The sequence below is a fragment of the Ursus arctos genome, unplaced genomic scaffold (assembly GCF_023065955.2).
Source record: "Ursus arctos isolate Adak ecotype North America unplaced genomic scaffold, UrsArc2.0 scaffold_28, whole genome shotgun sequence".
Taxonomy (NCBI): domain Eukaryota; kingdom Metazoa; phylum Chordata; class Mammalia; order Carnivora; family Ursidae; genus Ursus; species Ursus arctos.
In genome coordinates, this window is record NW_026622963.1 from 21,858,841 (window position 1) to 21,882,130 (window position 23,290).

Consider the following 23,290-nt stretch of genomic DNA (forward strand, 5'->3'; position numbering starts at 1 on the left):
AATATTCTACATCACACTTGATTTCAAGAACTTTCAATGATATAAAAAAAAGTAATTAGAAAAGTTAACTGTATTTAAGTATAAATACCATGGATCCTTTAATTATGATCTACTAAAACAGGAAAAAAAATTGATCTAAACAAGCAAGAAACCCTACTTTGCTAAACCCACTTTGCTAAAAGAGCTTTTTGAGAATTCAGAATCAACCAATGTCAAATAATTTTAATCCCAATGTCAGTACTGGCCAAAGCAACTAGATTACACACACACACACACACACACACACACACACAATGCCCTATATATATTCCTTTATAAAATATACAAACAAAAAACCACTCATGGTGTACAATAAGTTTGCCAGACAACCTTGGGGGAAACTATCTTACTGTTAATTTTAATGCAATCAGAGGTTTTTGACCTTATGGAATTATCTTTCAGTTACTTTTAATATAAGAACATTCTTCTTTGTTCCTCTAAATAGGATGTTTTCATTACTGCTTACAAACAATTAAATCCAGGCAAAAATTCAAAACTCTAAATTAATTTAAGACTATCATTAAACTCCTGTTTTATGGAAAATGACTAAAGCATTCCATTTCAGTCAGAATTGTACATGTTGTATTTAATTACACATTTTAAAAATACAATGATACGTTGTATGAACACAATAACGGCCATTAGTCACTATTTAAAGAAATGATTCAACAAGGAAAACAAACTTTAGTTCAAATATAGAGCTTATATATTCATGGTCATTGCATGAAAACGCAGCTGTATCGTTGTATGTAACTTTCATAAAGGCAGAATGTACCCTGCAAACATTCACACCTAATTTTATAAAGTTCTGACTTGTATTAAATTGTTATAAATTTTAGGTAAAATTCAAAAACACAAACATCTCATTGAAGAAATAAGATCAACACAAGTACAGACTACATTGAGAAAATAATCCCTGACCAACCAGAAAAGGGACTGCTTGAAGAATTCTGTATTATGATATTCTCACCTGCAAATCCTAATGCTATAAACCTATCAAAAGAAAGGCAAGAAATCATTATGACTCAAGGCCACTATGAACAATGAAGAGGCTGTACCTCGCACATAAGTGCATGGCCAAGAGAGAGCAAATGGGGACTGATATCCAATTTGTTCTCCACTTTCTAAGCACTGAACACTCACAGAGGGCAGCATCCACCAAAAATTGGGAAATGAGCCTTTTTCTAGGTTTGTAAAAACTAGCTGTGGCCTGGCTGTGACACCTCCAAATAACTAACTGCTTGTTAGAAAGTTAAAAAGACAAATGAAATACAGGATATTGGTGCCCCTACCTGAAACCATAACATCACAGTATCACTTCTTACTATGTGTTTATTTAGAATGTTTTAGGTAAAATCATCAAGAGAATAAATCATAAATAGGTTGGGGGAGGAGAGAAGTCATGTAAAAATCTAAAGAGTGGTTTAAATATGGCATCTATCTTAATTTGGATTTCTTTGATTAATAACAGGTTATATATTTTTATGCACTTTGACCCTATGCTTTTGGATGAAACATTCTAAAGCAAAATGCTCAATCTGAGAAGCTTAGGAATAAAATGTGAAGAGCCTATTCCTATTAGGCTCTGTTCCTATTAGAGAAATACAGACCTTGTTTTACACAACATGTAATGAGTGCTAAGAATTGTGTATTGATTACAAGTACTGGTCACTTAAGCATCTTAAATTCACTACATAAATTAAGTAAGTTTGATGAAAACGAAGTAATTTTTTTAATGTTAATATCACTCTCTTCATTTCATTGTACAGGGAATTTAAGGTTTTCTAAATTATAAAACGGTGCTTCCTTAAAGCAAGAAATACTATTATTTTTAAATGATATAAATTATTAATCATGATAAATAATCCAAATACTAACTAAAAAGATACTATAACTTCAGTAGAATGACCAGTCTATAAAATTTGTTTTATTTCTAGGTATGTCATGTGATTTTCAGTGACTCACTTCCTTACTACCTCACTCAATTCTACAAAGTAGAGCAAGAATATAGCTCAAAGTCTTACAGAAAATTATGAGAATAAAACCAGAGGGCATTCTCGGCTCGTTACAATATTATTAAAATCACTATTAGAAAGGAGACTTTGTAAACTGCCCTCATCAAGATTAAAGCCCATCCACACATAATCATTCATTCCCAGATTAATTACATCTACGTAAGAGCAATGTCCTGTCTACACACGGGACATGCAAGAGAAATAAAGGACATAGTTAAAGCAAGGTGTGGAAATGAAAATGTGGTTCTAGTCTTCCAATCACCACGAACTTACTCTCCAGATCAACATTCCCTTCATTTGTGAAATGCAGATATTCCAAATACTTTTCAGGTTGTCATAATGATTTCTGGAAAAACTGCTTTGCCAATAATTATATCCTGTATAAAGATGAATTATTATTACTAGAAACCATATCAATTCTCTATGTTATGATTCAAATACTAGATATATTAAAAACTTTTAACCTTATATCACCTGAATCAAATCTGTACATAAATGGTGTTATATCTTTATTTATAAGAACGAGTATGATTTGGGGTATACCATTATACTCAGAATCAGAGTACCTCTTAATGAATGTGGAAAGGAGTTCAGAAATGTGGATAGGCATGCAATGAATTAGAATTGGCATTTTTGGTGTTAACATATAATTGTTCATAAACATAAAATGTATACACTTACCTGCTATATTTTTGTGTGTTTTGATTTTATTTTACATAAATGGAATCACAAATTATGAATTCTTTGTTCCTGGCTTCTTTTGAGAAACATATTTGCAAATTTCACCTGTGCAGCATGTAGCTGTACTTCATCCACTTTTACTGCTGAACAGTATTGCGTTATACGAATAGATCACAATTTTATTTATTCAGTCAACTGCTGGTGAACAATGTAATGAGTTTGAAGCTATTACAAATACCGCAGCTACCAATGTTATTAACACATCTCTTAGTGCACATGTTCACACATTACTCTCAGGGATATACCCATGGAAAGAAATTATTGGGTCAGAGGGTATGCAAATATTAAAGTGTTTTCTAAAGCGGCTGTAATAATGTACATTCCCACTAGCAGTGTTTAGTGAGTTCCCATAACTTAACGTCCTCTCCAAAACTTGTACTGTCCCTCTCTATTTTAATTTTAGCCACTCCAGTGGTTTATGATGAAGCTTCTTCAGTTTTAATTTATATTTCTCATGTTACTAATGAGGTTAAACACATTTTCCCCATGTTTCTTGCATATCTGGATTTCTTTTATGAAGTGTCTTTTCATGTCTCTTGTCATTTTTCTATTGTCTCTGTAATACTGATTTATAAAAGCGCTTTGAATATTCTGATACATGCTTTTTGTCTGTCGTACGTATTGCAAATATGTTCTTCTACTCTGGCTTGCTTCACTATTCTCCTATTGGTAACTTGGCAAGAATAGAATTTCTTAAAGTAAAAAAATGTATCAACTGTTTTATTTATATTAGTGGTTTTTATTTCTTTTAAAGAAATCTTTGCCTGTCAGAAGATCATGAACATATTCTCCTTATACTAGCCTCTAAAGTTTTATAGTTTGGCCTTTCACATTGAGATGTACAAATCAATCTTAACTTGATTTTTGCCTGTGGTATGGAAGATGAATCATTTTCTTCTGTATGGATCACCAATTGTTCTACGATCATCTGTTAAATAATTCTTTCCCTACTACTCTATAGTGCCAGTTTTGTCATAAAGCATGCATCCATGTACACACACATTGATCCTATTCCAGGCTCTTTATTTCTTTTGTTTATCCTTGCGGCATTATTTCATGAAAGTAATTATTGTAGATTTATAAGTATTGAATTAAAAAAATCCTTCTGATTTGATCTTTTCTTGCAAGACTACCTAAGCTATTCTTGGGCCAAAAAATTTCCTTCAAAACACAAAACGAAAACAGACAAACTAATGAAAATTTTATAACATTGGTTAGGATTACATCGAGAATAAGCCTCAAATGGGCATAGACTATAATGTTCAGAAAGACATAATCTTGATGGGCAACTAACTACATAAAGAATGTTCTGGACCAATGCTAACAATGCTTTAAAAACAAAAATGCCTCTGAAGGATTTAGCTGATACCAAGTAACTTACATGAATACAAAAACAAAGCTCACCACTATGTAAAATAATACAAAAATTTCTTCACTCAACTATATCACACCACAATGTCCAGCATCCAAACAAAAATTATAGGGAATGAAAAGAAACAGGAAATGTGCCCCATACTAAGAAGAAAAGTCAATCAATATAAAGAAACTCAGGAATGATAAAGTTAATGGAATTAACAGATGAGGGCATTAAAAAAATGATTATAAATAAGCTCTAAATGTTAAAACAGGTAAAGGAAAACAGTAACATTATGAGAAGAGAAATGGAAGAAATAAAACTTCCAGAGATAAAAAATAATTATCAGAAATAAAAAACACACTGGATGAGGTTAAGAACACATAATATATTACAGAAGAAAAGATCAGTGAACCTAGAAATATAATATTAACCATCCAAAAAGGAAAAAGAGAAAAAAAACAAAGTACAAGGGCTGAGACAATATCAAATGTATAAAATTCTCTCTCCCACCTCAAAAAACAAACAAACAAAAAAATTAAAAACACACACACACACACAAAAAACCCAACCCTGGGGTGAGATATTTGAAGAAATAGTGCCAATATTTTTCCAAATTTGGTTTAAACAACAACAACAAAAAAAGACACTCAATAAAACCTAAGAAGGATTTTCTCAAAGAAAACCATACTAAGGCACATCATAATCAAATGACTAAAACATAATCATTGAAAAAGTCTTAGACCAAAGAAAACAGAAAAATGACATGGGGGTTGGTAGGGGTGCAGAATAAGAAAAACAGCAGACTGTATTCAGGAACTATGCAGGCTATTTCAGAAATGATCTCACAATATATTACCAAAGATAAAGAGGGACATCTCAAGATACAGAACCCAATTCATCGAGAATATAGAAGAAAACTAAATATGCATGCACCGAATATTAGAGCTTCAAAATACATGAACCAAGAAGTGAAAGGAAAACAGACAAGTCCATAATTAAAGCTGAAGACTCCACACTCCTCTCTCAGCAATTACTGAAACAAACAGAAAATCAGAGGGATAAATTTTGAAAAACACTATCAACCAATTTGACCTAATTAACATTTTTAGAAAGTTCTACTCTACAACAGCACAATACACATTCTTTTTAAATGCCCACAAAACATTCACTAACACAGACAACATCCTACACTTTATAATAAATACACAAAATATGTTCTTGGACCACAACATAATTAAACTAAAAACACAGAGAAACAGGGTGCCTGGGTAGTTCAGTAGGTTAACCATCTGCCTTTGGCTCAGGTCATGTGCCCACCATCCCAGAATCAAGCCCCACGTCGGGCTTTCTGCTCAGTGTGGAGCCTACTTCTCCCTCTCCCCCTGCTATGTGCACTCTCGCTCTCTCTGTCAAATAAATACATAAAATCTTTAAAAAAAAAAAGAAAGAAAAAAGAAAAGAAACATAGAGAAACATATCTAAAAAATTAACCAAATATATGACAATTAAATAGATCAAAAAAAATCACAAATTTAAGAATTCTTTGAACTTTATGTAAATGAATACAAAACAAACTTTGTAAAATGCAGAAAAAGGAAAATTTTAATAATTGCTCCTTTAGAAAAAGAAGGAAAATCTCTAATACCAGAACAAGAGAGGGGATATCATTATAAATCCTTCAAACATTAAAAAGAGTAAGAGATTATAATATGCAACCTTATGCCAATAAATAAAGCAATTTACCTGAAATGGACAAATTTACTTGAAAGACACAAACAACTGAAGCTTATTCAAGAAGAATTACTATAAATCTGAATAGCCCAAATTAAAGAAATTGAGTTCATAGTTAAAACCTTCCCACAGGGACACCTGGGTGGCTCAGTCAGTTAAGTGTCTGCCTTCAGCTCAGGTCACGATCCCAGGGTCCTGGGATCAAGCCCCACATCAGGCTCCTTGCTCAGCCGGGAGCCTGCTTTCCCCTCTGCCTGCCACTTCCCCTGCTCGTTCTTTCTCCCTCTCTCTCTCTCTCTGTCAAATAAATAAAATCTTTAAAACATAAATATTAAAAACAAAACAAAACAAAACTTCCCACAGAGAAACTCCAAACCCAGAGGTCTTCATTAGTGAATTCTACCAAACAGTTAAAGAGACAGTAACACCAAATGCATGGAAACTTTTCCAGACGAGGAAATCTCTCCAACTCACTCTTTACCCAGATACGAAAACCAGACAAAACATTGTTAAAAAAACTACAAACCAATACCTACTATGAGCACAGATGAAAAAACGTTAGCTAAATTTTAGCAAATTGATCCAGCAACATATAAAGTGTAACAAGTCATGACCAAGTGGAGATTATCTCAGAAATGCAAGATTCTTTAGTTTGATATTCAAAAAAGTCAACATAACTAACTACATTAATAGATAAGAGAGAAAAAAACATGTAATCATCTCAATAGATGCGGAAAAACTGATAAAAATTCAATACCCATTCACGATAAGAAAAAAAAAATTCTCAGCAAGCTATGAACAGAAGAGAACTTACTCTCGGAAAGGGTATCTGTTAAAAATCTATAGTTAACATCATACTTAGTGGTGAAAAGCTGAATGTTTTTGACCTAACATCAGGAGTAAGGGAAGAATGTCAGCTCACCACTTGTATTCAACATTGCACTGGGACTATTAGTGCAATAAAGCAAGCAAAAAAATAAAAGGATAAAAAAGTTAAGGGAATCTTTATTCACAGACAAGATGATGGTCTACAAAGAACATCTGAAGGACTATAAAAAATGTCACTAGAACAGGGAGCCTGGGTGGAGCAGTGAGTTAAGCATCAATTCTTGGTTTCAGCTCAGGTCGTGGTCTCAGGGTCATGAGATGGAGTCCCACGTCTGGCTCCATACAGAGTCTCTCCCCCTCTGCCCCTCCCACTCATGCCCTCTTTCTGTCTCACTCTCTCTCTAAAATAAATACATCTTTTTAAAAAATGTTACTGGAACTAATAATAAGCTTGAATCACAAATTACAAAGTTTAATACAAAAATCAATTATAAGTTTACATACAAACAACTGAAAACTGATCTCCTTTACATTACCACCTACAATAACATAAAACGGAGATAAACATAACAAAATAGGTGTAATACATCTACACCGAAAACAAAACTCTAAGAAAAACTAAAGACAACTTAAACAGAGAGAGGTACCAAGTTCATGTATCAGAAGACTCAACACCCTTAGCAGGTCAATTCTCCCCAGTGTAGCCTCTAGGATAAAAGCATTCACAACTGAAATCTCATTAAGCTTTTTCGTAAAAACTGACAAGCTGATTCTAAAATACACAAAAAGAAATGGAAAGGATGCAGAGTAGAAAAACAACTTAGAAACAGAAGAACAAAGGTGGAGGATGTACGCTACCTGATTTTAAGACATACTACACAGCTACAGTAATCAAGACAGTGCCCTATTGTCATACATAAACAGATCAATAAAATGAAAAGTCCTAAAAAAGACCCACATATAATGGTCAGCTGATTTTCAACAAAGGTACCAAGGTAATTCAACAGGGAAAAAATATAATCTTCTCAAAATTGCTTCTGGAAAAATTTGATTTCCATATGCAAAGAAATAAACCTTGCCCTTACTTCATACCATATACAAAAATTAACTCAAAAGTGATCACAGACCTAAAATATAAGAGCCCACTGCAGTTCCAAGACACAAGGGAAAGGAAAAAAGGTAGAAAAAAATTTGCCCAATCTCTATACCTGCCTCCCCAATTTCTACCCCAACTTAGGGCAGAATTATAGGGAAAACTCCTAATCTAAAGCTCTTCAGTCAACACATGAATCTATTAAAAAGAAAAGCATTTCCCATCTAAGTACTCAGAGTAACTCCTAAGCAAGTAGTTATTAACTCAAGTACAACCCCCAGAGCCATAGAAGCCTGCCATGAAGAATAAGACACTGTATACAACCACAGACATAGAGCCTAGTGGAAGAAGCATCATAAAGGATTCCCTTAAGTTTAAACAGGACCCAAAATATAACAGCTGAAGTTATGCCCACAGCCATCCCTGAGGTTCACAGAAGGTGCAGAGTTCTGAACTATGGGCATCAAAATGGCTAAATTCCTACAGTGCTTTAACTCAAATCACTTAGTTTTGAACAGTTACTGGACAAAAGAAATGTCAATAAGATAAAAAGAAAAAATAAATATTCAAAGATTTACAGAACACTAACCAAGGTTTATATTTAAAAATGGGAATGAGACTCTTATTATTCCCATCCTGCCTGTGGTATACAAGTTCTGGACTGAAGGATACTTTGCTTCAACTAAAAAAATAATGCCTTTTCTCCTAGTTCCCCAAACTGAAAGATATCATAAAATGGGCTCTTCCTCTGTCAAGGTTTTAAAAGAAAAATATATAACCATAAGAAACCAGTAGCATGGGGTGCCTGAGTGGCTCAGTTCGTTAAGCATCCTTCTTGACTCTTGATTTTGGCTCAGATCATGATCCCAGGGTTGTGAGATAGAGCCCCACATCGGGCTCTGCACTGTACGTGAAGCCTGCTTAAGATTCTCTCTCTCCCTTTCCCTCTGCCCCTCCCCACTCCCTCCCTCCCTCTCTCTCTCACCTTCTCTCTCTCCCTCCCCTTCCCTCTCTCTCGAAAAAATAAAAAATTTAAAAATAAAAAATTTTAAAGAAGAAACTGGTATCAGAATAAAGTACTTTAACGAAGAACTCATTTTGTAAGTTCATAAATTTTTAATACCACTTAACACTCAAAAAAATTTACACTTTATGTTAAATAGAACTGTTCCTAAAACAAGTAAAAAAAACAAATGTCAAGTACCATTCCCGTTTTTTACTGATATAATCACAAGGCACAATCAATGATGTCTAATATTTAAAATGTTAATGTTAACTTAAAACACATCAAAAACTATCCCCTACTAACATTTTTCAAAATTTTATTATTTCAAAATATTCTGGTGTTAATATAATTAACTTCTCCATTTTGAATACAAGGAGAAAATCAGACAAAGTTTCAGTCACGAAAACTTTTGAAGAGGACTATACGTCTTACAAATTGGAACCATTAACCTAGACCATTTTAAGTTTTTAAGTCAAACAGCCTACTCCGGGGCTTTGCAAATATGGCGCCTATGATTTAAGGTGGCAAATTCAAGTTACAAACACAAGTCTACATTTTTAAGAAAATCTCTTAACTCTGTTTAATTTTTTTTCTTTGACCCTTCCTAAGGTATTTCAAGAAATATTTGTCCACTTCATCTTTCATCTGAAAATCTTTCTCAGCTTATATCTAACTCACGTCCTCAAATCTGCACTTTCTCCTCTAACACTTTATGTTATTGTCACAGTAAATATGGACTACTTACTTTAGATTTTTTTTCTTTTTTTAAAATAAAGGTAAATGATATGGAAGATGAAGTGAGAAAGATGAAAAAGTTAGGATTATCTTCGCAATATCAGACAAAATATACAAGAAACTGTCAGTATACAATAGAATGCACTTCAAGTGGACTTTACAAATTTCCTTAAATAATCTACACTAAACCCCAAAATAAACTCCAAGAAGACTACTATTCAGGCTCACAAGACAGTCTGATTTTTAAAAAAGGAAAAAAATTTCCATTGTTTACTTCATAACAAAGAAAAATGAAAAATATCTTACTAGAAATGATGTTATCAGCAAAAAAGTGCACTTAATATGATCCTTGCAGAAAATTCTTTTTTGTTCCTTTTTCACAAAATGCAATTCCTAAAGAAAAAAAATATGAGATGGGTTAGTAAGTGTTCTTAACTCTACAACAGAATTACATACCTGTTTTGTCATTATAAATTCCAACTCTCAACACTATGCCTGACAGCTCCACAAATGCTTGCTGAATAATAGGGAAAAAATTTTTTTTAAGTCATTTGTGGTATTTGCCTAATAAAAACATAATGTTAGCCAATGGAGAATTTCTAATGTCACTAACCTATTTTTTTAGGAAGTATTACTTAAATGTTCAGTAATATTCTATATACTCCTAGATTCACAAATTGGCTTCCTAGGTCCCATCTTCCTACCCTCTACATCACGTGATATGTTTTACATTTAACGGGTCACACAGCCTACCGAATGTAGGTTTTGCTAAAATAACTGAAAGTATTCACTGTATTATGTTCTCATTTAGAAAAGAAAATTGTCAGAGAGTCAGTGATTTGCACTGCCATAAAATCTGTCTGTATTCAAATACAATATGCACACTTGTAGCTTTCACTATCTTTTAAAGGTAACAATGAAATGAAAATAATGAACATAAGATCCCCAAAATGAACAAAACTGATGTCAATAATTCATAATAAAAAAAGAAACACTGGTGAATACTAACCAATGGATTAGTACCTAAAGAATAATCCAGTTTGCTTGGAATAGTAGTAAGGCATTTAGGTAAAAAGGAAAGATGGTAAAAGCCCGGTAAAAGGTGGGGACCTTCCTCACCCAGATTGGCCAGGACCAATTACGATGTTAATCCAATAATTTAGAATTTTATGACTGGATAAGTGTACGAACTCCCAAGTAAAACTGCTACATCAAATAAAAATGGTAATTTCTCCATGTCTTTTGAATCTGATTCAGCAATATTAATTACTGTGATACTGTAATTTTATCTCTATTTCAAATGAACACCTTCTCTAGAGCAGGAAAAAAACACAAATTGCCAAATGTTCTTTTTGTATTAATGAATTAAGTATTAAAAGCCTGAACTTTAAGACATACATACACACAAATAAGCTTTTTTTGCAAGGTTAAAAAGAACTTGCCAATTTCAGTTTTTAATCTAATTATACTGAAATGTAGAAAAGAAAAAAGCTCCTTAAATACAGTTTCATACCAACTTCTAAAATCCAGTAATTCAAAGTGAAACTGTTTTTCATGGATTCTCAATCTAAACAAAACTCAAAATGTATTTTAACACCAGCTTTATGTCAGTGTCACAGAAGGAATTAAAGTTTAGCAATTTGACCCATGGTAAATAACCAATTACACACAAATTTGAAGGGCGCTTGGGTGGCTCAGTCAGTTAAGCTTCTGCCTTCAGCTAGAGTCATGATCCCAGGGTCCTGAGATCGAGTCCCACATCAGGCTCCTTGCTCAGCAGGGAGCCTGCTTCTCCCTCTGCCTGCTACTTCCCCTGCTTGTGCGTGCATTCTCTCTCTCTCTGACAAATAAATAAAATCTTAAAAAAAAAAATAAATGTGATACATCCTGGTATATTTTCTTACATCAAAAATTCATTCTTAGTTCTATAAATGAACTGTTATTGACAACTTGTGTTTTGTACATAGTTCTCAAATAATTTAGAAGAGAAAATATTTTAAAAATCAAATTCTTTTATAATAATCTACAGTGAAACATACTCTCACCTTCAAAATAAAACCAAAACTAAAATGTTAGTGCTACATCTAGTTATCATTAAATTTCACACATTAAATCTCCAAATCTCATTGCTTCTGTCCAGGCAAGAGCTAGACAACCTATACCTCCAATTGCTATTACTCCCAAATCTGATCCCAACCAACCTCCTAGCCAGCTCCCTCTACTTTTTTTGTGAGAGAGAGAGAGCGAGCGAGCTCGTGTGCATATGAGCAAGCCGGGGGCGGGGGGGGGGGGCACAGAATCCTAAGCAGGCTCCATACCCCGCATGGAACCCAACGTGGGCTGATTCCAGGACCCTGAGATCATGACCTGAGCCAAAATCCAGAGTCGGACACCCAACCGAGTCACCCAGTCCCTCTACTTCTTATCAACCTATATCGTCATTAACCTAGACAACAAGCCATTGACCAAACTGTCAAGTTCTATAATTTTGTTCAAGTTTTTACCTATGCTGGAAACAATGTTCCCCCATCTCTTAAACAATCTTCCCCAGTTCAATGGCACCTTCTGTGACAGTAACCTCAGGAATACTCTTACCATCACAATCACTTTGGGGTGGTGGGGGGAGGCTGTAAAATTATACTTAGTTTTGTAAGTATGAGTCTCCTCTATACTTTATGCTTTTTTTTTTTTGAGAAAGAACTTTGTTCATTTTTATAGTCCCAATATCTAGTTAATATCTGGAATAGAATTCAATATAGTCCATTCAGAAAATATTTACTGAGTATCCAATGTATTCCAGACACTTTTCTAGGTGCTAGGGATAAGTCCCTATATCTATGACTGACCCCATGGAGCTTACATGCTAGTGGGGGATACCTACATCACACAATGAATGAGGAACATGTAATATATACAGTAGTTACACAAAGTCCTAATATAAAAAAAATAGAGCAAGGAAGTAAGTACTATCATAGAGGATTAAGATTTGAGAAAGACCTAATGAGATGATAATAATAAGAGCAACTGTAACAACAGCATTTATCATATGCTAACCAGTATCCTGTTTTACATGCATCAACAAAGGTAAAGCCAACAATAATCTCACTATTATTCTCAAAAGGAAAATGAAATACTAAAACGGTACCTGCCAAGGTCACATAGCTAACTTAGTAAAGCGGTGAAGCCAGGATTCGAACCCAGGCATGCTTTTAACAGCTATGCACTACCACAGTTCAGTTCATGTTTTTTTTTTTTTTTAATATTTTATATATTTATTTGAGAGAGAGAGAGAGAAGGGGAGAGATAGCATGAGCAGGGGAAGAGGCAGAGGGAGGGAGAAGGAGAGGAAGAAGCAGACTCCCTGCTGAGCGGGAGGCTCAATCCCAGGACTCCAAGAACATGACATGAGCCCTGAGCCAAAGAGCCAACTGACCAAGCCATTCGGGTGCCCCCAGTTCATGCTTTTGTTAATGAATTAAATATGTGAAAAACTGAATGCATACTAAAGCAATGGATTCAAAAGACAGAAAAGCAAATCTCAGTCTCAGAAGACTGATACATTTAAGCAGCTTCAGTACATCAATACCTATATATGATAGATACCCTGACAAATAACAGGTGAGTGCCTGCTGTGAACAAAAATGATAAACACTGATAATTTCTCAATAACTTTTAAAATAAGTTTTAAGTTTCTATATGACAATTACCAGAACTAAAAAATTACACACGGCAATATCACAAAAATCACAGGGCTAGGTCATTTAAAAAAAAAAAAAAGTTTTAAAGAAGTACTCTGAAACAAATGAAAACATTGAAAATGCTATCATTTCAATAAAGTTAAATGTAAAATATCACAGTTTATACTGTGGCACAAGGTACTATCAACTTCCAATTTTCCATATTAACAAGAAGGGTTAAATGAAATGACTGAGATTCGAACTCCTCTTTTCAAATATCTCAACTACATTTTAGGAAGCAAATAGATAACACCTAATACAACTGCTGATGATAACTGAAGACCTGAATAACCCAAGATAATTTGCTCCCTAATGCCTTCTCTTGCTATATTAGCTTGTTAATTATGTGCTTCATCAGTGAATGCCAATAAATGAGAAAGCAAAATGAAACAAAGTGCTCCTGACATGGTATTAACATTTCTAGTTTCAAGTCTTAAGAGCCTAAAATCCTAAGCATCTCCTCAAGTCTTGATTTAAAAAAGAATATATATATATATATACACACATATATATATATAAAATTATGAAGAAAATTTCTGCTTTATGTCTGAACTTACCAAATTTCACGGGATACCTCTGCCCTGAGCATAATGCAGTGTCAAAGAAAAGAGGTTTCTATATGAAAACAGCTTTTAAAATCAATCCAGATTAAGGGAAAAATTAAACATGCAAAAACCAAAAAACAAACAAAAACAGTCTATAAACACAATAAATGGTGCATATTTCCTCAAACATTAATTTCATTTTGTAATCAAAACTTAGGCTTACCAGCAATGGTGTTTTTAATTCAAGGGAGGGTCAGCTCTCACACATGGGCATCAAACTACTCATGCCTTAAAAAGATTTTTGGTACCAACCATGATGTAGTAACTAAGTACCAGACATGCTCCCCCAATGAACTCAACTAGAAAACTGATCAGATATATAAAGCTCTAATTTAAAAACACTGGACACCAAGCAGCTGAGCACTGTGATACCTGAGAAAAAAAGTGTCCCCTACACACTCTGTATGCAGAGTCCAGAGGGCAGTGCAGGAATGGGAAGCCAAGCAGAATATGATGCACTCAGTGATTAAAAGAGACAGACACTAAAATTTAGGGAGGCTGAGGTAATGGGAATTTGTACAGCAGAGGAGCAGAGAAGATGGAGCTCAAGAAGAGAAAGCATTCCTGAATCTGTTGAGGTTTCTAGAGTAGTTCTGCCCAAAAGAAACAACATGAACCCGAAATGTAATTTTAAATTTTCTAACCACATTTTAAAGGAAAATGAAGCAGGTAAAACTAATTTTAACATAATTCATTTAACCCAATATGCTCAAAATATTATCATTTCAGGATATAACTGATGTAAAAAACAGGTATTTACATTCTTTTTTCCATAATAAGTTTCTGACATTTGGTGTGTTTTATACTTACAGCACATTTAAATTCAAACTAACCACAATTCAAGCTCTCAATAGCCACAATGTGGCTAACTGCTACCATATACTTGACAATGCAGTTTCTTAAATATAAAACTGTGTATGAGTTAAGTGAAACTCTATAAGGCCAGGCAAGGAATAACGATCAAGCAGGCTCAAAAGTTTCGAGATTACGTAGATTGGGGGGGGGGGGGGGGGATGTGCAACTTTCAAACAAAAAGGAGAAAGACCTCATTGAAACCTGGGGAAATCAGTAGAAACTGAATCAGAATCATCACTTAGTAGCTGTGCTAAACTAGTTCTAGAGTAAAGGCTACATTAGACTTGCCAAAACAAAGTTTAAAAACAAGCCTCAAAAAGTTCAAACAGATCTACGAGAAATGTAACACCCTGCCAAAACAAAATTAAAATCTCTCCAGAAGAAATCAACAAAATCCAGACAACAGTGTGAGGAATGTCCAAGAGTCAATCAAAACATACCAAACATAAGAAAATGGAGAAATGTGTGACCCATACCAGGGGGAAAATCTGACAAAAGAAACAGACTCAGAACCAAGAGAGATGATGTATCTAAAGACATAAACTTTAAAATATTACAAATATGTTAGAGGATTTAAAGAAAAACAAAAACAAAAGACAGTTATTTTGAAAAGAATGAACGGGGGCACCTGGGTGGCTCAGTCGGTTAAGTGTCTGCCTTCGGCTCAGGTCATGATCCCAGGGTCCTGGGATGGAGCCCTGTGTTGGGCTCCCTGCTCAGTTGGGAGTCTGCTTCTCCCTCTTCCACTGCCCCTCCCCCCACTTGTGCACACGTGCACACTCACTCTCTCTCTCCCTTTCAATTAAATAAAATTCTTATTAAAAAAATAATGTATTTTTTAATATGAGAAATGTAGTATCTCAGAGAATCAAGTGGATAGACCTAGCAACAGATTAAAACAGTGGGGCGGGGGGGAGATCCCTAACTTGAAGATATAAAAATAGAAAGAAAAAAAAAAAAAAAGAAAAGCGTATCAAGGACCTGTGAGAATATCAAGGGCAGTCTAAAAATGGTATAACTGGAGTCCTGGAAAGATGAGGAGACAGAAAAAATATCTGAAGAAATAAGGACCAAAGAATTTCCAGATCTAACAAAAACTAAACCCATATATTCAAGAGACTCAATGAACAAAAAACAGGTTAAGCACAAAGAATTCACACCAAGTCATATAATTAATAATCAAACTACTGAAATCCAATAATATAGAGAAAGTCAAAGCAGCCAAAGTTGGGGAAAAGACACATTACACAGAGGAACAAAGATAAGAATTACCAGGCTCCTTGTCAAAAATAATACAAACAAGTTTAAAGCAAAGAAACAAAGCCTTTGAAGTGCTACAAACAAAAAAACCTGCAAAGCAAAATCTACAAAGAGCAATAAAACCCTTCACAGAAGAAGGGGAAATAAAGACATTTTCAAACAAACAAAAGCTGAGAATCTATGACTAGCACGTCTGCACTACAAAAAACATTGAAAGAAGTTCTTCAGGAAGAAAAAGGATAGAATTGTACAAGAGTGAACCCTCATGTAAACTACAAACTTTGTTAATAAAAATTTACCAATATTGGTTCACCAACTGTAACATGTATATCACACAATTAACAATGCAAATTGTTAAATAATAGTGGACACTGGGGGCCAAAGTGAGAGGGAGAACAGGGAAAGAGAAGAATATATGGAAGTCTGTACTTTCTGCTCAATTTTTCTGTAAACCTAAAACTGTTCTAAGAAACAAGCCTATCAGTTAAGAAATAGCAGAAACTTCTACACAAAGGAAGAACAACAATGGTAAATATGTGAGTTTACCACCTATTTTCTTACCTTTAATTTTAAAAAGATAATCTGATTGTGTAAAGCAAAAGTGGCAATAACATATAATAACCTGTAGAACAAAATCACAAAAACAGCAAAAAGAAGAAGAGGGAAAAAACTGAAAATACACTGTGGTAAGGATCATTCATTATTCACAAAGTGATGACAGCAGACTGTGATAAGTTCAAGATGCATACTGTAAAACCCTAGAGCAACTACTAAAAAAGAAAAGAAACTAATAAAACTAATAAGCCAAGAAAAGAAGTAAAATGGAATGCTAAAAAATAAGCAACCTCCCAGAAAAGAAAAAGGAAACACAAAACAGGTAGAAATTATTAAAAAAAAAAACAAAAAAAAACATAAAAAATGGTAGACTTAAATTCAATTAAATGAATAATTATGTTAAATATATATGGTGTAAATGTTCCAATTAAAGGTACAGACTATCAGACTAGATTAGAAGCAGATACTGTCAGACTGGATAAAGTTATGTACCCCACTTTAAATATAATGATATAGATAGATTAAACATGAACTAGAAAAGGATATACCATACAAGCATTAATCATAAGAAAGCCGGAATGTCTGTATTAATATCAGACAAAGTACATCACAAGAGAAGAAATATTACCGGGTATAAAGGAACATAAATCATAATGCTTAAAGTGTCACTTTATCAGAAATACAAAATAATCCTAAATGTTTATGCAGCCAATAACAGAGTTTCAAAACATGCAAAACAAATAATGACAAAACTAAAAGGAGAAATAAATTTACAATTATAGCTAGAGAATTCTACAGTCTCTCACAATAATCAGTAAAACAAGCAGACAGAAAATCAGTAAAGATATATAAAACCTGAACAACACTATGAACCAGTTCATATCTCTTGGTATAGTCAACAAGAAAGAATATATGCTGGACGATAAAACAAGGCATATATAAATTTAGAAGAGTAAAATCAGGGGCACCTGGGTGGCTCAGTCAGTTAAGCATCTGTCTTTAGCTCAGGTCATGATTCCAGGGTCCTGGGATAGGGCCCAGCACCCAGCTCCCTGCTCAGTGAGGAACCTGCTTCTTCCTCCCCATCCCCGCCCCCCGCTCATACTCTCTCTCTCTCTCTCTCAAATAAATAAAATATATTTTTTTAAAAAGAGTGAAATCATACAGAATGGTTTTCTTTTTGCAGATCTAATTGGCTTTATTAAAGGATTCATGAATCAGGCAGCATTCCATCTACCAAGTAGAGAGGAACTCCCCAGAAAGTGTTTTCTGACCATGAAAGAATAAAAGACCAATAACAAAAATATATCAGAAAATTTTCCAAGTATTTGTAAATTAACAGATTTCTAAATAACCCACAGGTTAAAGAACTCGTGAGAAAAATTTAAAAACACATGGAACTGAATGATAATAAAAATAAATTATCTAATTATGTAGAGTGGAGCTAAGCATGCTTAGAAATTTACATCTTATGTTAGAAAAGAATAAAGATTTAATAATCGTGTTCTAAATTAGCTTCCACCTTAAGAGGCCAGGGGAAAAAACCACATTAAGCTAAAAGCAGAGGTAAGGAAATAATAAAAGCAGAAATTGGTGAAATAGATGAGAAACCAAAAAAAGCAAAAGATAAAACCAATGAAAACAAAAGCTGGTTCTTTAAAAAGAAGCCCTAGCTAGACTGTTCAAGAAAAGAAGACACAAATTGCCAACATTTAATTGAAGGAGAGTACATTACTACAAATTTCAAACATTAAATGCATATTAAGGTAATAGTTAAGTGCAATTCTATGCCAATAAATTTAACAACTTAAATGAAATAGACAAAATTCCCCATGTGCAGGGGAAGGGGCTGAAGGAGATGGAGACAGAGAATCTCAAGCACACTCCCTGCTGAGCAGGATGCCTGACAGGGGGTTCGATCCTGCAACCCTGAGATCGATGTCCTGAGCCAAAATCAAGAGTAGGATGCTTAACCAACTGAGCCATCCAGGCACCCCTAATTCAGATATTTTGTAATTAAAAATCTAAAGGCTTCCCACAAAGAAAACTCCAGACCCAGGTGGCTTCCCTAGTGAATTCTTCAAACATCTAAAAAAGATACAGTATCAGTTTTAAACAAGCTCTTTTAGGAAAAAGAGGAAGAGGTAATAGTTTCTAACATATTTAATAAAGCCAGAATAATCCCAACACCAAAGCAAGGCAAGGAGACCACAAGAAAAAGAAAATGTGTACTAATATCATTTGTCTATATAGATGCAAATATCATTAATAAAATATAAGCAGGTCAAATCCAGCAATATATAAAAAGTTAAACAGCAGTACAAATGGGTTTGTCTCTGGAATGCAAGGTTGGTTTAGCATTCTAAAAATCAGTGTAACTCACTACATTAACATACTAAAAAAATGATTAATTTCAATAGATGTAAAAAAGCATCTATGCATGATAAAATACCCATTTATGGGAGAGTGGAGGGGGACATCCCTTAACAAACTAGGTTTGAAGGAAACTCCTTCAACCTAATGAAAGGCATCTACAAAAACCTACAGCTAATGATAAAGGACTGATTTTTTTTCCTGTACAACTGGAAACAAAGCAAGGATGCACACTCTCATTATTTCTATTCACCATTTTACTAGAAGTCCTAACAATCACAATAATGCAGCAAAGGGGGAAAAAAGGTTTCCAGATTAGAAGGAAAAAATAAAATAGCTTCTACTCACACATGACATGACAATATACATAGGAAATCCCCAAAAATATACAATAAAGTGGCTGGAACTAAAAAGTGGGTTTCGCAAGGATATAGGATACAAGATCAATATATTTTATAAAGATCTTAATATGTTTTTTAAATTTCAAGTAAGCTCCATGCCCAACATGGGCCGTGAACCCACAACACTGAGATTAAGAGTTGCATGCTCTACCGACTGAGCCAGCCCTAGATCAGTATTTTTTAAGTCAAATTTCTATATACCAATAAAGACAAATGCAAAGTTAATCTTTTTAAAAATACCATTCACCTTAACATTAAATATTTATAGACAAATTTAACAATATATGTGTAAGACTATTTTCCTGGATACTAGAAGACATTGTGAGAAATTAAGGAAGACCTAAACAAAAAGGATATATATATCATGTTCACAGATCTGTACACTCAATCAATACTATTGTGATACTGATTCTCCCCAAACTGATCTAAAACACTGAGAGGTTGTAGAAATTCACAAAGATATTTAAAAATTTATAATATAGCTAAAACAGTTTTGAAAAAAAAAAAAAAGTTGGAAGATACAGCATGTGGTTAAACCCACCCCAGCCCACACACACACACCCCTAAATCAAGGGAACAGAATAGAGAATGCAGAAATAAATCCACACACGCGGTCAACTGATAGTCAACAAAGGCATTAAGGTAATTAAATGGGAAGAAGCCTTATCAACAAATGGCACCAGAATAAATGAATCCTGCTATTACCTCATATCACTCCCTAAAATTTAGTCAAAATGATCACAACCCTATGTGTAAAAGCTAAACTATAAAACCTCCAAAAGTAAACAGGACAAAAAAAATTTCACTGCCCCATGTAAGGCAAAGATTATCAGGCCACAAAAAGAAGAAAAAATTGATAATTTTAGAAGGTTGACGAGCAGTTCTTTATCAAAATTAAAAACTTCTGCTCTTTGAAAGACAACATTAAGGAGAGAAAAATCAAGCCACATACTGGTGGAAAATATTCAAAATACAATAATGAAAATGAAAAAAAGACTTCTATCTAGAACATATAAAAATTTCTTAACAGTTCAGGGGACGCCTGGGTGGTTCAGTCGGTTAAGCGTCTGCCTTCAGCTCAGGTCATGATCCCAGGGTCCTGGGATGGAGTCCTGCATCAGGCTCCTTGCTCATCAGAGAGCCTGCTTCTCCCTCTGCCTGCCACTGCTTGTGTGCACACGCTCTCTCTCTCTCTCTCTCTCTCTGACAAATAAATAAATCTTTAAAAACAACAATCTCTTATAGTTCAGTAGTAAAAAGGCAAACAACCCAATTAAAAATGAGTGAAAGATTTGAACAAACATTTCACCAAAAAAGACACATGAATACCCCACTAAGCAAATGAAAAATGTTTAAAACCATTACTCATCAGAGAAATGCAAAATAAAACTGTAATGAAATGCCAGTGTGTATCTACTAGAATGGCTAAACTTAAAAAGGCTAACAACGCTAAGTGTTGAAAATATGGAGAAACTGCAACTCTCATTGCTGGTGGGATTGTAAAATCATATTACTTTGGAAAACAATTTCACGGTTTCTTATAAGGTAAAACATACACTTATCATATGACCCGGAAATCTCATTCCTTGGTATTTACCCAAGAAAAGTGGAAATATATGTCCACACAAAAGCTTGTACTCAAATGCACAGAGTAGCTTGATTCACAAAAGCTCCAAACTGAAAACAACCAAAATGTCCATGCAAGATGAACGGAGAAACTGGTCTAGACATACAATGGAACACCAGGCAACATGAAAAACTAGGCAACGCTAAAAACACTACTTAGTAGATACAAACATGGATGAACTGCAAAAACATTTTGGTGAGGGGGTAAAAAAAGCCAGACACTAGTATCATTTAATATCTGATACTAGAATTGAAAAAAAAATACTACTAAGGCCTTAAAAAATAGATTTTTCTAAACACACTGATACTAAGTCACAAGAAACAATATCTTTAAGTCAGTAAAACTTCACAGAAGCAAGCACTTAAGGAAGAAAGGGATTTTAAGCACACATGAAACTAGGGACTGTTCCAATTAGAGGAGCTAAGAAAGAAAGATGACATAAACTTGAGTAGGTGTGAACAAAAAGAGCAAAGCAGAGTGTAGGATGGACAGATGGGCAGAACACAATTATGCACTACCTTGAAAACACACGAGCATTTGAACTTAATAAGGGAAAAAATGAAAAGATAAGAGAAAGGCAAGACTATCCTCTCAAGTTGAATAATGCACAATTCTAGTCTTAGTGCTAGGTAACGTTAAAAAGCTGGGTTCAATGAGAGACTATGGACTATGAGAAACAAACTGAGGACTTCAGAGGGGAGGGGGGTGGGGGAATGGGATAAACCGGTGATGGGTAGTAAGGAGGGCACGTATTGCATGGTGCACTGGGTGTTATACACAACTAATGAATCATCGAGCCTTACATCGGAAACCGGGGATGTACTGTATGGTGACTAACATAATATAATAAAAAATCATTTAGATTGGCAAAAAAAAAAAAAAAAAAAAAAGCTGGGTTCACATACAATCCCCACTAAAACACAACTTATTACACTCTTAGCTAGTGGACCAAGAAGATAGCATTGTGTCATAATGTAATAGTATACTAATGCCAAGAAATGCCCATTTTTCCCATGCCCTTCCACCTTCATCTAGATCCCCCAAACTACCCATGAGAACCAAAATACCTCTTCATGCAGCTTGTTCTTTTTAAAAAGTAAAAAAGAGCTTGAGAAATAATTAATACACCATACAATTCACCCATTTAAAGTATACACTTGAATGATTTATATTCAAACGAATGTGCAACCACTACCACTATCTAATTCCAGAACATTTTCATCACCCTAAAAGAAACCCAGTACTCATTAGTAATCACTCCCCATTCCTTATCTCCACCCACACCTGGAGCATCTACTTTTTGTCTCTATAGATTTGTCTATTTCGTATATTTCGCATAAATTAAACCATACCATACATGGTTTTTTGTTGGCTGACTTAAGTCAACAACAATATCTTCAAGATCCTTCCACTCTGTACCATGTATCCATTTCTCTTTCCTTTTTATTGACAAATAATATTCTATTGTATGGAAATACCACATTTTATTTATTCATTCATCAGTTGATGGACCTCTGGGTTATTTCCACTTTTTACCTATTATAATACTATGAACAATGGTATACAAGTTTCTGAGTGGACCCATGTGCGTTTCCAGCTTCTGTTCTTATAATTTAAAAAAATTGTGTCTTTAGATATTCTTTTCTATAATCTCATTTCCTTACCATATACAACACCTCCCCACAGTGATACACATATCCATTGTTATGCCACAGGTATAAGTTAGGCATTATAAGTAAATTAGTAGGACCTATTTTATTCTCCCAAATAATTTATCAACCCCCTCAATCTATAATCAGCAAGATTACAGTTTTCACAATATTTAATATTTATTATAAGTTCTGATGATACTGTCATTCTTCAAGTGGAGGATGTGACCTCTGAAATGCTGAAGTTCCATTTATTCTACCCCTCTACCTGACCTTAGGGGCTAATACTCCCAGTATTCCTTCTCAGGCATATAGTTACTTGAACCAATAGCCTCAACTACCCAAACACCAATAACAAGAAGCACATTTTGTCCACACACCAAAACAACAACAAAAAATGTTTTAAGATGGGCACACTTTAAAATATGACACTAAGCACCTAACATAATAGCCAAACATACATCACTTTGGTTAAACAGTCTGGTAAACTGGCAAAGTGTGTCAAACAGATGTCCATACTAATAAGGATGTTGGCCAGAATCTAGAAAAGCTTGAACACTGTATTCATGATATTCTGCAACTTCCTACAGTTTTGAACCGGAAGAGGCCTTAGAAAGGCCTTTTTAGGGACAGAAATTATAAAGCTTATAAAAACGAAATGGAATCCAGGAGTAAAATCCAGA

General features: G+C 34.3%; 1 protein-coding gene and 1 pseudogene across 28 annotated transcripts in view; one reads left to right on the top strand and one right to left on the bottom strand.

Annotated features, from left to right (window-relative positions):
- The window catches only part of MEF2A (myocyte enhancer factor 2A), a 162,189-nt gene that overhangs the window by 121,547 nt on the left and 17,352 nt on the right, over nucleotides 1–23,290 (bottom strand). For 13 of the 28 annotated variants that reach the window (XM_048221093.2, XM_048221088.2, XM_026510361.4 and 10 more), the window contains exon 2: nucleotides 9,852–9,938. The exons of 10 other annotated variants lie outside the window; for them this stretch is intronic. The gene's annotated coding sequence lies outside the window, so the exon portion shown is untranslated. Of the gene's footprint in view, nucleotides 1–2,327; nucleotides 2,430–9,851; nucleotides 9,939–23,290 lie in introns of those variants that run through there. 5 more of the 28 variants (XM_048221051.2, XM_057303810.1, XM_048221087.2 and 2 more) reach the window with 3 other exon arrangements.
- LOC113263554 (60S ribosomal protein L17-like) overlaps nucleotides 1–23,290 on the top strand; it is a 56,336-nt pseudogene that overhangs the window by 16,982 nt on the left and 16,064 nt on the right.